Raw genomic sequence first — 14,446 nt, forward strand, 5'->3', positions numbered from 1 at the left:
GCAGGGCTCGTGCGGGGCGTCAGGAAGCCAGTCCTCTCTGCTTGCCTGCACCCACCGTTAGCTCGGAGAGCCCCGGCTGGGCCTGGCAGCTGCGGGGCAATGCGGGGGCTGGGGTACTGGGTGGTGAGAGGGCGTGACTGTGTGCGCTGGGGCTATGGGGTAGGGGTTCCAGAAGGAGAGAGTGGGACAGGCCCCTTTCTCCCGCCTTGCTGAGTGGTCTGCATGGGCCAGAGCCCTCAGAGCACCATCAGAGCCTGCGAGCCACAGGAACGCCCGGGCGCCCCCCTGACTCTTACGAGCCAGCCCCCCGCCTCTCCCCTACTATGGGCTCCCTGCCCCCCCCCGATCTGCTCCTCTCCCCCATCCCCTTCCCAAGAGCCAAGGGAGTCCTTCTCACCAGCCTTTGGACTAACACTCAGGCCTGGGCACCTTCCTATGCGCCCCAGCCACCTCCATGGGCAGCCGTGCCTGTCCTGTGGCCCCTGGTGCGGGGCCAGCCCCCCTCAGGCTTCCATGGCCCCTGTCTGCCCCAGCTTCCCATGGCCATCCCCCACGGCCTAGCAGAGCGGGAACAGAACAGAGGCCTTTGCCAAATAAAAGGGGCCCTGTAGGTGTCCCAAGCGGCCCTCCCCCCTTCCCTGGGCCCCCGAGGGAGGTCTTCTCAGAGCTGTGAGACGTGAGTGTCCTGTGGGGCTTCCTGTAGCAGGGCGCATGAGAGCCCCGGGGCGGCTGTTTGTTGACCCAGCTGTTGGGGCTAGAGGACAAGCTAGGAGCAGGACATGGCGATCTGGGACCTGCAGGCCCAAGGAGCGGACGTCTGTCCCTTCCAGCTGGGACCCCGGCAGCTGCGCGCAGTCCTCCAGGAACACCAGGCCGTCCCGCACCCCACCCACTCACCCACTCCACCCCTGGGGAAGCAGGGAGACCGGAGGAGGGGCAGGAGGGCCGACCCCCGGGGTCGGATGCGCAGCCCTGGCTGGGAACGAGTGCCGGGGCACTCCCTTGAGGCCGGCAGCCTGATCCCAGAGCTGCATGGGCGCGTCAGGTGCCCACTGCAGGACCTGCCACCCTCCAGGACCAAGGTGGCCCTCTGGTTCTGTCCGGGGGCCGCCAGGCTGAGGGCCTCTGGAGCGCCCCTGGTGGCTGGAGTGGGCATTACAACGCATCCCCAGGAGGTCCTTGTTGGGCCCCCCCCCCCCCCCCCCCACCGCGCGCACCTGGTACCGGTTGACCACTGGGGTGGGACGTCTACCGCTGAGCGAGAGCTCTTCCTGCGCTTTGGACGACAGTGCTCGACCAGGCCGGGACCCTCTCCCATCTGAGACTTGTCTGTTCGCTCCGTCGGGCCGAGCAGACGTCTTACACTTCGGTGGGTCCGGTTCGGCGGTGTGGTCTTTCACGGACCTGGGTTTGGTGCCGCGTAATGAGTCACGGCCAAGACCAGTGCCTCCGTGGGGAGATGGTCTTTCTTTAAGAAACGGAAGGGCTGACGGCGCACAGCCTTCTTGCTCCCGGTTACGAAGACGTGCTTTGTGTCTAAGCCGCGGTCGCCGCAGGCCGTGGCACTGAACCGGGCAGCCAATGTGCAGTAAAAATGCATTTTCCGTCTGGCAACTTCCAACAAGAATTGTGCTGGGACATGAGAGCGAAAGCTCCTTCCTCGATAGAACACTCTTCGCCTAACGTGGCTCGTGGCGCTGCAGGACAAGTAGGGCTGGGGCGGCCCCCGCGGAGTCCGGGGGGCCCGGAGGTTTGTTAAGACCCAGTCTGACGACGCCAGCCCCGGCGGGTGCGGGAAGGGGTGGGGGAACAAGTGGGGGTCCGGGCTTCCCCGGAGCGCCCGAGGGGCTGCTGGTGCTGGACAGACGGTTCCGGGACAGAACGTGCGCCCCCCGACTGCTGTGCTAGAGCCTAACCCCCGTGTGACGCTGTCCGGAGGTGGGGCCTTGGGAGGTGACTAGGCTGTGAGCGTGGGGCCCCACGGATGGTTAGTGCCCCAATCAAGGCCACTCCAGAGAGTGGCTCCCCTGCCTCTTCACCAGGTGAGGACGCAGGAGGAAACACCCGTGTACAGCCCAGGACCCAACCATGTCCACACCATGGCCCCACTGGCCACCCAGCATCCCTCCTTCCGGGGGCTGGATGGAGGTCCTCTCGGTGACCGCTCAGGCAGGGGGACGGTGCTTGCCTCTTAGTGGCATCAAAACCAACGGCTGCTCCACAGGGCGCACCAGTGTCCTGCTGCCAGAATGAGTCATCGCGGTGACTGACATGGTGGCTGAAGACAACAGACTTGTCACCATGCAGTTCGGAGACCTGAAGTCCAACGCGGGTCTCCCTGGGCTGAAATCAAGGTGTGGACAGGGTGGCTCCTTCTGGAAGCTCCGGGGGAGATGTGTTTCCTCATCTTTTCCGGCTTCTGGAGGCGCCCAAGCTCCTGGTGGCGCCTGAGCTCCTGGTCCCTCCTTGGTCTTCAGAGCCAGCAGCTCCTACCAGCATCTCTGAGCTCCTTGTCACCTCTCCTCCTCTGACCATTTGAAGGACATTTGTGGTCCTGTATTGGGATCACTGGACCATCCAGGATAACGCCCCATCTCAGGGTTCTTAACTGAACCGCATCTGCAAAGATCCTTTGCCACATGAGGGGCTTATAGTCCCAGGTTGTGAGGATCAGGACGTGGGCATCTCTGGGACTGTGGTTCTGCCCCCGACGTGGGGACATGGAGGCCTGTGACACACAGGTGGTTCCACTAGGAGGTGGGCATCTCCCCAGTGGAGCCCTAGCCCCTCCTTGCTGGGACTCCAGACCCTCACACTGATTTCACAATCTTGCCAATGTCCATGGCCACTCCCAGGAGGATCCCATGTGGCAGCTTCGTCCTGCCCACAGGTCTAATAAGATCCCCTGCTTGAGCCAAATGTGATCTCGGGGCTGATCGTGGACCCAAAGGAAGTGTGGCGGCGTGAACCAGACTAGGAGGGGCCTGCCGGAGGCCGAGGAGGGGGCTGCCAGGGCCCGGTCCGTCCATCTGTGTGTGGGCCTCCCTCCCCTGCCCTGCACTGTCGGGGAGAAGGTGTTGGTGGGGAGGGCCGAGGAGCAGCTGCCCAAGGCCCGGATCCCACTCCTGTCCACCGTGGGTGGGGCCCTTAGGCCTATATCTCCTGCCCTCTCCCTGCCCAGAGTTTCTGGTGCCTGGCATTGGCCAACCTTCCTCAACTTGGGACATGTCCTGAGCAATCCTATGTCCAGGGCTGCGCTCACCCCTGCGTGGGCCTGAGCGCCAAGCATAGCTGGGCTGGCAGAAGCCCCCCAGGCCTGCCGAGTGCTCCCGGGGCCGGGGGGGGGGGCCCGGTCCTTCTGACGGCACATCGCAGCACGGTTACGGGCAGACACACTTCTCTTTCCAGCCTCCCTCCTGTGAACTTGAAGAACGGAGAGATCGTGGTTTTATTCGTGGAGCAGAATGTGCTAGAGTGCGGGGTTCCCCGTGCAATGCCCCCACGCACGGCCGCCACGGGCAACACCCCTGCCAGAGAGCGCTTTTGCAACCACAAAAGCGTGAACCCCCCCAAATCCAGGTTTGCCTCAGGTTGCCTGGGGCGTTGCGTTCTTGGGCTCTAGACGGACAGGGAGTGAAGGCCGCCGCTGCGGTGTCACACAGCCTCGTGGCCGCCCTGAACCCCTCCGGGCCTCCCGCAGGCCGGGCCGACTCTGGTCTCTGTGCCGTCTCCACATGGTGTCCGGTGGCCCCACGCGGCGTGAGCCGCTACACCTGCCACCATCCCTCGCTTACGCGCTGAGGGTCCCTCCCTGTCTCCGAGTCCTGAGAGCGCATGTCTTTCTGGTCTGGAGGGTCTTCTGTGGTCTGCGGGACAGCAGTGTGTTTATCTGTCCCCCGCAGGACGACAAGTCGCCCAGTTACGTGCCGGCGTGCATGTCTTTGTGGGGCCCTTGCTTAGGCGCGTGGTGCTCTCAGTCCCGGGGCTCTGGGGTGACTCGTGTCCCCGAAACTCTGGATGTTGAGCTCCTAACCCCCAGGACCTCAGACCTTGTTTAGAACTAGGGTTGCTGCGGATGGGAATTCGTTACGGTGAGGTCGTTAGGGCAGACCCCAAACGTGGCTGGTGTCCTTCCACGAAGAGGACATTGGGATGCAGACATGCACACAGGGAGGGGCCCCAGTGGAGACAGTGTGTGGGAGCTCCTGCCGGCCAGAGAGGCCCGCAACCTGCTGAAGCTGGAAAGGCCTGGGACCCGCCCTTCAGGAGCCAGCCCCAAGGACAACGTCGCTTTGGACTTCCGGCCTCTGGACCTGGAGGACAGCCCGCTGTGCTGAGGAAGCCCCACGTCTGTGGGGCCGGTTCCGGCAGCCCCACACATGGGGCGCACTGGTGCGCACGATCCGTCTCTTCCGGTCCCGCAGCCCACGAGGTCGCCGCGCTGTCGTCCAGGTGCCATGGAGGACTCAGGCACAGGCGGCCCCAGCCCATGGCTTCTCTGCTCACGCCAGTCACTGCTGGCTCCCGGCACCCACACTTCAGCCCCTGGGGACCTGGAGAAGTTGCACTCATGGAGCAGGAGGCTGACATTAGCCTCAGACAGTCACCCATCAGTGAGTCAGGAGCCCCCCGAGCAGACCCTGTGTCTCCTGCTGGTTTCAAGTGAAGGTGCTTGGACACATTTGCCCCGCAGCCCCCCAGCCCTGCAGCCCCGCAGCCTCGCAGCCCGCAGCCTGCAGCCCCGCAGCCCTGCAGCAGCCCAGTGCGGTCTGCGGCTGACGAGGCACCAGCAGTCATTTCTGCAGGAGAAGCGGCTTCGGCTCCCTCTTTCTTTCCACTGCTGTGCGGCCAGTTCCCTGAAACCCCATTCGTCAAAGCTGCAGGCTGAGGAGGGACCACGGCAAACAGAGGCCACGGCCAGCCCTGAAATGACCTTGGCCGCGGGAAATGCCCTTTGTGATGTCACAGTTAATTACTGCTGGGAGAAAGGCCAGTGCCCAGTGAGTGAGCCGTGCAGGCAGACCTGCTCCCTGGCGCTGGGCACAGGGGCGGGGGTGGCAAGCACTGCATGGGGGGGCTTCAATCCTGACGCCTTTGTGGGGCTGCTCAGGGGCTTAAAGTTCCTGCTCCAGGTGGCCCTGGTGAGGAGGGAAGTGCGGGGGCAGGGTCAGTCACTGCTCCGGGGGGACACAGGCCCAGAAATGCAGCAAAACTGCCTCCCGTGCGCACACCCCTTCCCTGCACAGCGAGGCCCTGCTATGCATCGTAGTGGGCTCTGCTCCCAGACACCCACTGTCTCCTCCCAAAACCCCTGGGGTTGGGGGACCCCGTACCCTTAGAACAAAGTCAGACTCTTTCACCCGGCCCGGCCCCCACATGGCCCCCGCCCGGTCCTTGGCTCTCTCAGGGCTCCCTGCCTGTTTGCGGGTCTCCGCAGCCCTGGGCTGTGCCCAAGCCAGGCCCCTCACCCCCCCAGGCACGCAGGGCCCTTGGATGCGTTCTGCTGTGCCATAGACGCAAACCCCAATCCACTAGGAGCTCAGGCTTTGCGGGACTCTCGGGCCACGACCCTGTACACAGGGTGCCCACCACAGCGCTGTGGCCCCGCCACGGAGCCAGCCCAGGGAGGTGGGGGTCATTGGCAGCGCAGCATTAGCGGCCCGTGTGAGCTCCGTCAGACCGGGCGTGCAGAGCCCTGGGCACCCTTCACCCAGCAAAGGCCGCCAGCCCACAGCTCCTCCGGCCATACCTGCTTCAGCCCCATTGGGCTGCGTGCCATTGACTGGTGTTATTTTGACAGATGAGGAAACTGAGGCACAGAGTGCCTACGTGGCCCAGGGACCCCCAGCAAGGAAAGGGCAGAGCCAGGGGCAGACGCCGGGGTTCCGAGCTGGCAACACGTCCTCCTGTGGGCTGCCCTGACCTCGGGCCCCCGGGCCTGGGCTTCTGGGAAGAAAGACCTAACCCCCTCCTGACTCACGGCTGCCCACCCGGCCAGGCCTGGGGCTGGGGATGGATCGAAGTCCTTGCACTGTCCCCCATCCCCACGGCCTGGGAGGTGACCGGAGATGAGCTGCGAAACGAGGAAAAACCCTGGTTCCTGGCAGCAGAAACAACTTCAGCTTTCGCCTCTTGGCCAGAATCAATGCCGGGTCTGCAGGCAGCCCATCCCAGGCTCGGCGGTGCTCCGGAACCGGCTGGAGGGCCCAGCTGGGGGCTCGGGATGGGGGGCTTGTCTGCGGGGTGTTGGCAAGGGGACACGTGGAGCCCGGGAAGCCCCGGTGGGGGGCTCCTGGCCCTCGTAGAAGCCGGGGGCCGCCCCGGTCTGCACCCCTCCCCGTGCTCTTCCCCGTGCCACGGTTTCCGGGCCTAAAACCAGCACCAGGCCACGAGCTTCTGACATGCGGCTTATCGCTGGGTGCAAGTGCGGCCCACGGCAGGGGCCCGATGGCTGCTGGCTGTGCCCTGGCGGGAGCCTTCCTTCCCGCCTGCCTGCGTTCGGCCCCCCTCTGCCCCGAGTCCACCTTCCCCAGAGCCGTGCTGGGCCGCTGGCCTGTCCCCTTGGCTCTGCTCAGTGGACTTGGCCTCAACCTCTTGCTCTTTCTGTTCCGGAGACACCGTAAGCGGCCAAAGGGCACTGAGGGGGCCCAGGCTGGCCCCTGTGGCTGGGCTGAGCCCCTCAGCGACCCTGCAGGGTGGGGACAGGGCTTCGAGTGGCCGCCTCTGGGAAGGGGGCCACCCCGACAGAGGTAGACATGGACGGGGCACCAGCTGAGGTTTGGAGAGAACAGGTAGGGGTTCTGGACTCTCCCAGGAGGTGGAGGGGGCTCTGGAAATTATCCCAGGGGTCCCGTGGCTCGCCCACTTCTGCCCAGACAGGGGGCTGGAAGGTTGGGATGAACACTTTCTGGATCGGAACGTGGGAACGTCTCTCTGGCCTGTGTGGGAGAGGCTGGGGCAGCCTGCTGTGAGCGCTGGGGGGCGAGGCCCCCACCACAGGAGAGAGGACCCCCCAGGACACCAGCATGCTCCCCGACACACGGGACGGACGCTGCAGAGACAGAATGAGGCGAACGCCTTCTGCCCGGCCAGAGTGGGGCCTTGCGACCGTGGGCCACGGCCATCTTCTGGGTCCCTCCACTCGGGGTCTCATCCCCAGCGGCTGTGGGGACGGACGCTTTCCACCACCAGCCTCAGCTCCCTGTTCCCTCACTCTCCTGGGAGCAGCGGGGGCCTGGTGGCCGCCGCGGTCACGGCCGCGTGCCAGGCTCCAAGACCAGCAACGGCCCTCTCTGTTATTAGCGATGCCATTCGGCGCTCAAGTTTGGGGCAAGGATCGTTTTGAAGCCGCTGTTCACTTTGTGACCGAGCCCGGTCTCGGGAGACGGGTATATTTTCAAGGGGCATTTCTGACACATTTATTGGTGGAGCTCATTAAAAAGCCCGACCTGGTCTTGGCGGGAGCGTCATTGCCGTATTTAATCACACCTCCAGAAATCACAGCCTGTGAGGGAATCGCTGGAGAAGGGGCGGCTTCTGGTGGGTGGGGGAGGGGAGAACCCCAGGACCCCCCGGGGAGTGGCCCGGGCCGGGGAGTGGCGAACCCCCCTCCACGCCCTCCAGGCTGTCGCTCTGATTGAGGACTCAGTGGGGCTCCAGCCCCGGCCCTGAGGGTTTTGTGGGGTCAGGCCCCAGGGCAGGGGTCTGGGGCAGAAGGTGTGGAGGAGGGAAAAGCCCCCAGTCTCGAGGAACTGGAGTCTGAGGCACCCCCACCCCCTCGTGGGCCGTGTGAACGTGCAGTGCTGGGCGGGGGTTGTCCTGGGTGCATCGGAGCCCAGCCCTGGGGGGTCCGGCGCACGGCTGCAGTGAGGGGGGTGGGAGCGCCTGGGGGGATGGGCCCCTGGAGGCTTGGACCGTGAGCCGCTGCCTTCCCGGCGCCCGATGGCATCCAAGCTGCACACCTTTCCGAGGGCTGTCCTAGTGCAGGCTGGACCTTCACAGCTAGGTCACTGCCCCCAGACACAGGAAGGGCACGTGGGAACTCTGCTCTGCTTCCAGAGGTCGGGCACAAGTGGCGGGCACCTGCCCCCATTGGCCCAAAGGGGCAAGGGACTCCAACAGCCCCTCCCCACCCCCGGAGCCCCTCCCAACATCCGACTCAACTTGGCTCCTTGGAAAAGGCTATTCTTGGGTACGCGCAACAGCTGTTGCGCGCGGGGCTCTGCGCTGATGTCAGCCTCCCAAAGTGTCCGGGTCTGGTGCTGAGGCCGCCTCCAGCCCTGCTGGACAGATGCCCCCCGAGCTTGCTGAGCGCTGGGTTGTCCTGGCCTGGCTCTGTGGGGAGGGCTCCAAGCAGCAGCTGGCAGTCTGTGTCCTGATGCTCGGGCCTCACCGGGAACTAGGGCAGGCCTGAGACCGTGGGGATGGATATCGCCTCCTCCAGGAAGCCTTCCTTACTTCCATCTCATCCTGTTACCATGTCATTGCTGGTTCAAAGCTGGGCTCTCCAGGGGAGCCCTGGGCTGTGTCTGAGCTGGTGTTTGGGTTCAATTCTACGCCAGGCCATGTGCTAGGTCCCTTCTCCAAGGGCTGGCATGGTGACCACCCGAGCCCTGAGAGGCTGTGTGCCTTGTCCCAGAACCCAAGAGAGCAGGCGCCCAGTGCAAGCTCAGCAAATGTCTCCTGAATGAGTGAATGGATGTGCACCCCACCTCTGTCTGTATGACAGGAGAACAGAGGACCCCTCCAAAGGGGGGTGCTGCTGCTGGGAACCCCTTGTTCCCGGGGAGGGGCCAGGGTCCAAGGGGCACAGCTCACAGTCTGGGGCCATTGTCATGTCCACAGCTTTGGTTCTGAGGGGCCAGAACCCTTCCCAGAGCTGTGCCTGTTCACCCCCCACATTGTCCCCAGTCCCTTTCCCTGTCTCTTGAGCCCAGGCCTTACCCCCAGCCCCTGTCCCCGTGCCCCAGCCCCTGCCAAGAAAGGAGCCCTTGGGCCTGGGGGCTGCTGGCACAGCTGATAGTTACTGAAAGCTCCGGGAAGGAACCGAAACGGAGGCCAGCATGGAGGTGGAGGGGTCATGATGGACAGAAGGAAATTTCTATTTTTTGGCGTTCAGCGGCCTCCGCAGTGACATAATCAGGAGGTTTTTACTGACCGGGCAATAAAACAGCTCACGGCGGCAGACGCACATCCTTCAGCAGAGCTGGCCGCGGGCCCCACGGCCTTGGCGAAGGTCACTCCTGGGGCTCAGAGAGGCTGCCTCAGGGCTGCTGGCCCCCAGAGACTCAGCCCCAAACACGGGCCGGCCCGGGGGGTGGGGGGCTGCAGTCAGTCCCGGACACAGTTGATGCAGACCCGCAGCTTGATGCGGGGGAGCCCCTGGCCCCTCCCACACGCCCCGCTCCTGGGAGCTGGCCCTGACCACCCCTCCAGCTCTGCCAGGGGTGCCCCTCGGGCGGTGGCTGGAGCACCCGCTGGCAATCTCACCTTCTCAAATCCAGCAGAGGTTAGCTTAGCGGGGGAAAGGGTGTCGTGAGGGCAAGGGTTTTTGTTGAGTGGAGAGATGGTGGGTCAGCGTGGACTGCACAGGCTTCAGGGAAGGGGGCACTGGAGTCGGACCGGGGTCCTCATGCCTGCCCTTGAGCAGAGACACCAGTAGCGGGGACCCCCGGCTCTGCTGTGCGGGGACAGGACCTCACTGCTGACCAGAGCAGGCAGCCAGAAGCAGGACGTGCCTCACCCAATCTCAATCCTGAAAAAGCCAGGATCACGTGACTCATGGGGTTCCTGTGCTCAGGGGTCAGGGGCGCTGCAGCCATCGCAGTGGGGCCCGAGCTCAGAATCCTCTTCCACCTGCAGGGAGCTGACAGCCCCAGGAAGAGCACGGGGCAGGGGAGGGGAACTGATGCCCAGGTTGCGTACCGGTTTTCCATGATGTGTCATGAACTCAGACACACTCAGCACCTGGGAAGCCCACTCACGTGGCACCTGAGGTTCTGTGGCTCAGAAGTCCGCACAGTGTGGCTGGTTCCTCTGCTCGGGGTCCCTGGGCTGGAATCAAGTGTAGCTGGGGCTCGGTTCCTTTTGAGGCTCGTTCTGGTTCTCGGCAGGACTCAGTTCCTTGTGGTTGTAGGACTGAGGTCCCAACTGTCTGACTGTGGGCCGGGGCCACCTGAACATCCTTGCTGTGTGGCCCTAAAAGGTAGGCCCCAACCTGGTTATTGGCCTCCTTCTTTGAGACCAGCTGGATAGAGTCTTTCTGATACTTTCCCTTTTAAAGACCTCACCTGATTAGGCCAGGCCCACCCAGCAGATTATGCCTATTGATTAACTTGCCATTGATTGATTGGTGCCCTGATCTCTGGAGTCATTTTCCAGTACCTTTCCCAGCCCTGCTTTGCTCCAGGAGAGGGGACGATAGGGTGTGTCCTAGAGATGATAGGATAGAGGTTTTTACTTCCTGCAAGTTTGGTGAAAAGGAAGTAGAGGACTCGGAGCCCTGCGCTCCCCAGGAGGGAAGGCTGTCCAGGGAAATGCCCAAGACCCTGCGCTAGTGGAGATGGAAGGTCCCCAGAGGCCACCCTAGGGGGCTTCTCGGGCTTTGCTGCCCTCTGACCCCAGAAGAGGTCCCCTGGGATGCTGGATTCTTAGCCCAAGTTAGTGGAAGAGCTTTCTGGCGGGAACCTTCCTGGAGGTTCCTTTCAGGCGGGAACCAGCCTGGAGCTGGCGGGCCCCCTGGATCCGGGGGTATGCAGTGTCTCAGGCCTGCTTTGCCTCTTAAAGATACTTGAGGACTCAGGTTCAATAATTTATCAGGTCACATCATAAATTCAAGGAATATCTCCAAGGTTTTGAGAACCCGAATTTGACTTCCTCCGGAGTTTTACGATCAGGCAAAGCCATCCATCAGGACTGAGCAGAGATCCATTTGTTAAATGGGACAGCTCCCTTCAGGGCAGGCTACTCTCAGCGCCCGCAAACCCGCTCTCAGGAAAATCTGGGCCGTCAAGAAGGCAAACGTCCTCCAGGGATCCCGGCGTGTGGCCCCCCAGGACTGGGGCTTCTGTTGCTGGCTGCTTAGAAACTTGGGGCAGAGGAAAGTGAGGGGGGCCCCAAGGGGAAGGGAGAGCAGGATTCCACAGACAGAAGCCCGGGCCGGATGAGGCTTGCCACGGCGTGATCATCTTGTCCACGTCTAAGCCTGACCATGGGAGGTATGAGGGGTTGCCCTAGGCCTCCTGCCCCTAGAAGCATGGAGGGTTAGATCATGAAGAAACAGCAGGGTCCTCCCCTCCCAAGAAGGCCTGCCCATGGGGCTAGGATGTACCTGCTGTCCTCCCCAAAATTAACGAGAAGCAGACGTGGGAGCTGGGCCTAGAGGGAGTAGGAGTGGGACAGCTTCTCAGTAGGCAAGCCAAGGCCCACACACCGCCACCCTCACCACCAGCATCGTGACCACCATCACCACTACCACCACCATCACCATCACCACCACCATCACCCCCATCACCGTCACTGTCACCATCACGGTCATTGTCACCATCACTGGAGCTCCGTCACCCTCGCTGTCACCATCAACACCATCATCACCACCACCTTCCTCATCACTGTCATCGTCCCCATCGTCATGTTGCTGTATGGCCACTGTTTTCACCTCTTTGAGGAGGGGAAGATGCTTCTGGGGCAGCAGAAGCATCCAGCTACCAGCACAGAAGTCCAGAGCAGATGACCTCCAGTGAGTCCCAGATGCAGTCCTGGTACTTCCTTCCGGCACTGACAGCCAGGGCGCCTGCTTATGCTCACTGGGGCGGGTGGATCCCCACAAGATTGGTGCCGTCACAACCTGGCAAAGCCCGTGGGGCTCGGGCCCCACAAAGGGTGTGGGAGCGAGGCTGCGGGCAGGTCAGGCTGCAAAGCAGACTCCGAGTAGGGGCAGGAACTGCGCGTGGCGTCCCCATGGGCGGCTGGCACACCTTCCCCTGGCTGTGGGGGCCTGGCCACCCTCTCGGAGGACACAGGCCCCTCCGCACGGCATTTCCCCACCATGCTGTGACATTTATAAATGTTACATGCAGGGAACCAGAAAACCCATCCCAAATTAAACAAAACCCCAGTGAGCACCTGCGTGGGCCCCGCGAGGAGCCGTCCTGGCGGCGACGCTTTCATCCGCCCCACAATGGGATTCCGAGCGGCAGCCTGTGCCTTGGCAGCTGTCCAGTTCCTTACTCCAAATGGGTTTGGCACTTTTTTTTTTTTAAGAGCACCTTTATAACAATCTCGGAATGAATATTTATAGGGCCAGAACGAGGAAACCGGCTAATTGTGGCTGAGATGCTGTTGGATCAACACCCCTTGGCTCCCAAAGGACAGCATGCGCCAGAGAGAAAGCTGCGCCCTTTATCCCGGGGGTCCGAGCCATGGAAGAGGCTGGGGGAGACGCCCCCCCGTGCGGCTGGCAGCCTGCTGTGGCTGGTCAACGGCTACCAGGGGCTCTGGGGACGCTCTCAGGAAAGGCCCATTGTGTCCTCTCCCGCAGCCTGCCCTGGGGGGCCGAGTGGCCTGCCTGCACAGGGCAATGGCCCAGAGTCAGGGCTCTGCACCCAGGGGCGCCCATCAGGGGCAGCTTGAGCTGTGTAGCACGGGGGGCCTGGGGTCCACTGTGGAAAGGGGCCATCCTCGGAGGCTCCCTTCCACCCCCTTCCACTGAGCCCCAGCGAGACCGGCAGGCACCACCCCTGCATTTGCCAGAGTGGGGCGGGAAGGGACGGGTGGGCAGGGGGATCCAGGCTTCAGACAGGAGGAGGCCGCTTTGCAAAACGCACGTTCCACACGATGTCCCCGGAACCCGTGCGCGGGACAGTGAGGCTGCCCCTTTCCAGTGATATTGGGGCTTAATGGGTCTGAGGCTAAGCGGTCTTCGACATTTCCACCTTCGGGTGTGGGGTCCTGTCCACTGTCTGCGTCTTGAGGACGGCAAAGCCAGTCCTCCTCTTGCGCAGAGCAGGGAGCCCTGCGTGGCTCAGAAGAGGAAGGAGGAAGGACGCATGGCGAGAAGGGCCGGACCAGGGGCTTCCTGCTGATTCTTCTCTGTGTCCCCTCAGAGCTGGGCTGTCTTTCCCGGCGCCCGGCAGAGCGCAGCCAGCCCATGGGGCTCCCCCGGAGCTGGGGCACTGGCGGAGTCCCCTGCTGCTGTCGTGGTTGGGTGGCTGCACACCCAGTCATTTCTAGGCTTCTTCCTGCCCGGGGGGCCCTCCACCAGAGCCCTCTCACACGTGGCTGGCCCCCACTTACCTCAGCCCCCTGGCCACCAAGGCCACATCCATCCTATACTATCTGTCCCCAAACTCCTGGGAGAGTGGCCAGGCTGCCGCCAGGTCCCCCACGCTCTCAGGGGCATCCGAAGAGTGACTGGGATCCCGAGTAATGACCATGATGGTGTGGGGCCCACAGCAGGGTCTACGGAACGGTGGGGGGCCCATCACTGGGGGGCAGGCTGTCCCCCAGCTCTGTTGGGTGACACGGCCTGTGGGCAGAGGTGTGACCCTCCAGGCTAAAGCTTCCTCTGATGGCTGCACCCTTGCAGAGCTGGGAGAACTTTCTGCTGTGGGTACATTTTCGCATTTAAATGCTGCCAGACATGGCCCTCCACTCCCCAACCCACCCCCGTGCCCAGGGGTTTGTGGTCAGGGCTTCATGCTCCCTGGAAATGGGACTCTGTCTCTCGGGCCAGAAGACACTTCTGTAGGGTGGTCTGGGCGCGTCTGCGGGGAGCAGGTGCGCGGACACCCTGGCTCCCGCGAGTCTCCTTGGCGTCCGGCGTCCGGCGTCCGAGGGGAGGGCAGGCAAGTCCCCCACAGCGGGGAGACTTCAGGACGTGGCTCAGCCCGGTCACTGCAGCACGCGTGCAGGGGCCGAGAATGGGAGGAGGAGGACGTCGGGGCTCGGACCTCGCAGGAGGACGTCGGGGCGTGGACCTCACAGGGTCTCAGGCTCAGAGCCCGGGGAGGGGACCAGCCTGGGCCCCCAGCACGCCTCCCGCCCTGCAGCTCCCTGTCGGCAGGGGCTCCTCCCGGGGCAGGTCTGAGGCCGCCTGCACACACCGTCCAGGGAGGCCCCCAGGGAGCCCCGGGGGCCCCGCAGCCGACCCCGTCGCTGTCACCGTTCTGCAAACAGGTTGCTCCGCTGACATCACAGCAGTGAAATACGACTTTCTCTACAGGCTGCCAGGGCGGTTTTCCCGTTTTCCCGCTGCCATTACGGCAACTGCGCACGTTTGTTTTGCCATGTGTGCACGTGTGGGTGTGCACGCGTGTGTGCGCTGAGGCCCGGCCCAGCCCAGGGACCCCACGGCCTGACACAGGCCTGGCTGGCGTGGACGGGTCCGTCCACGGGAAGCTGCTGGAAGCGGGACGGGCTGTCCTCCGGGCGCCTCCCCTTGCCCCAG

Source organism: Mustela nigripes, chromosome 7 (genome assembly GCF_022355385.1).
Source record: "Mustela nigripes isolate SB6536 chromosome 7, MUSNIG.SB6536, whole genome shotgun sequence".
In the NCBI taxonomy this organism is placed as follows: Eukaryota; Metazoa; Chordata; class Mammalia; order Carnivora; family Mustelidae; genus Mustela; species Mustela nigripes.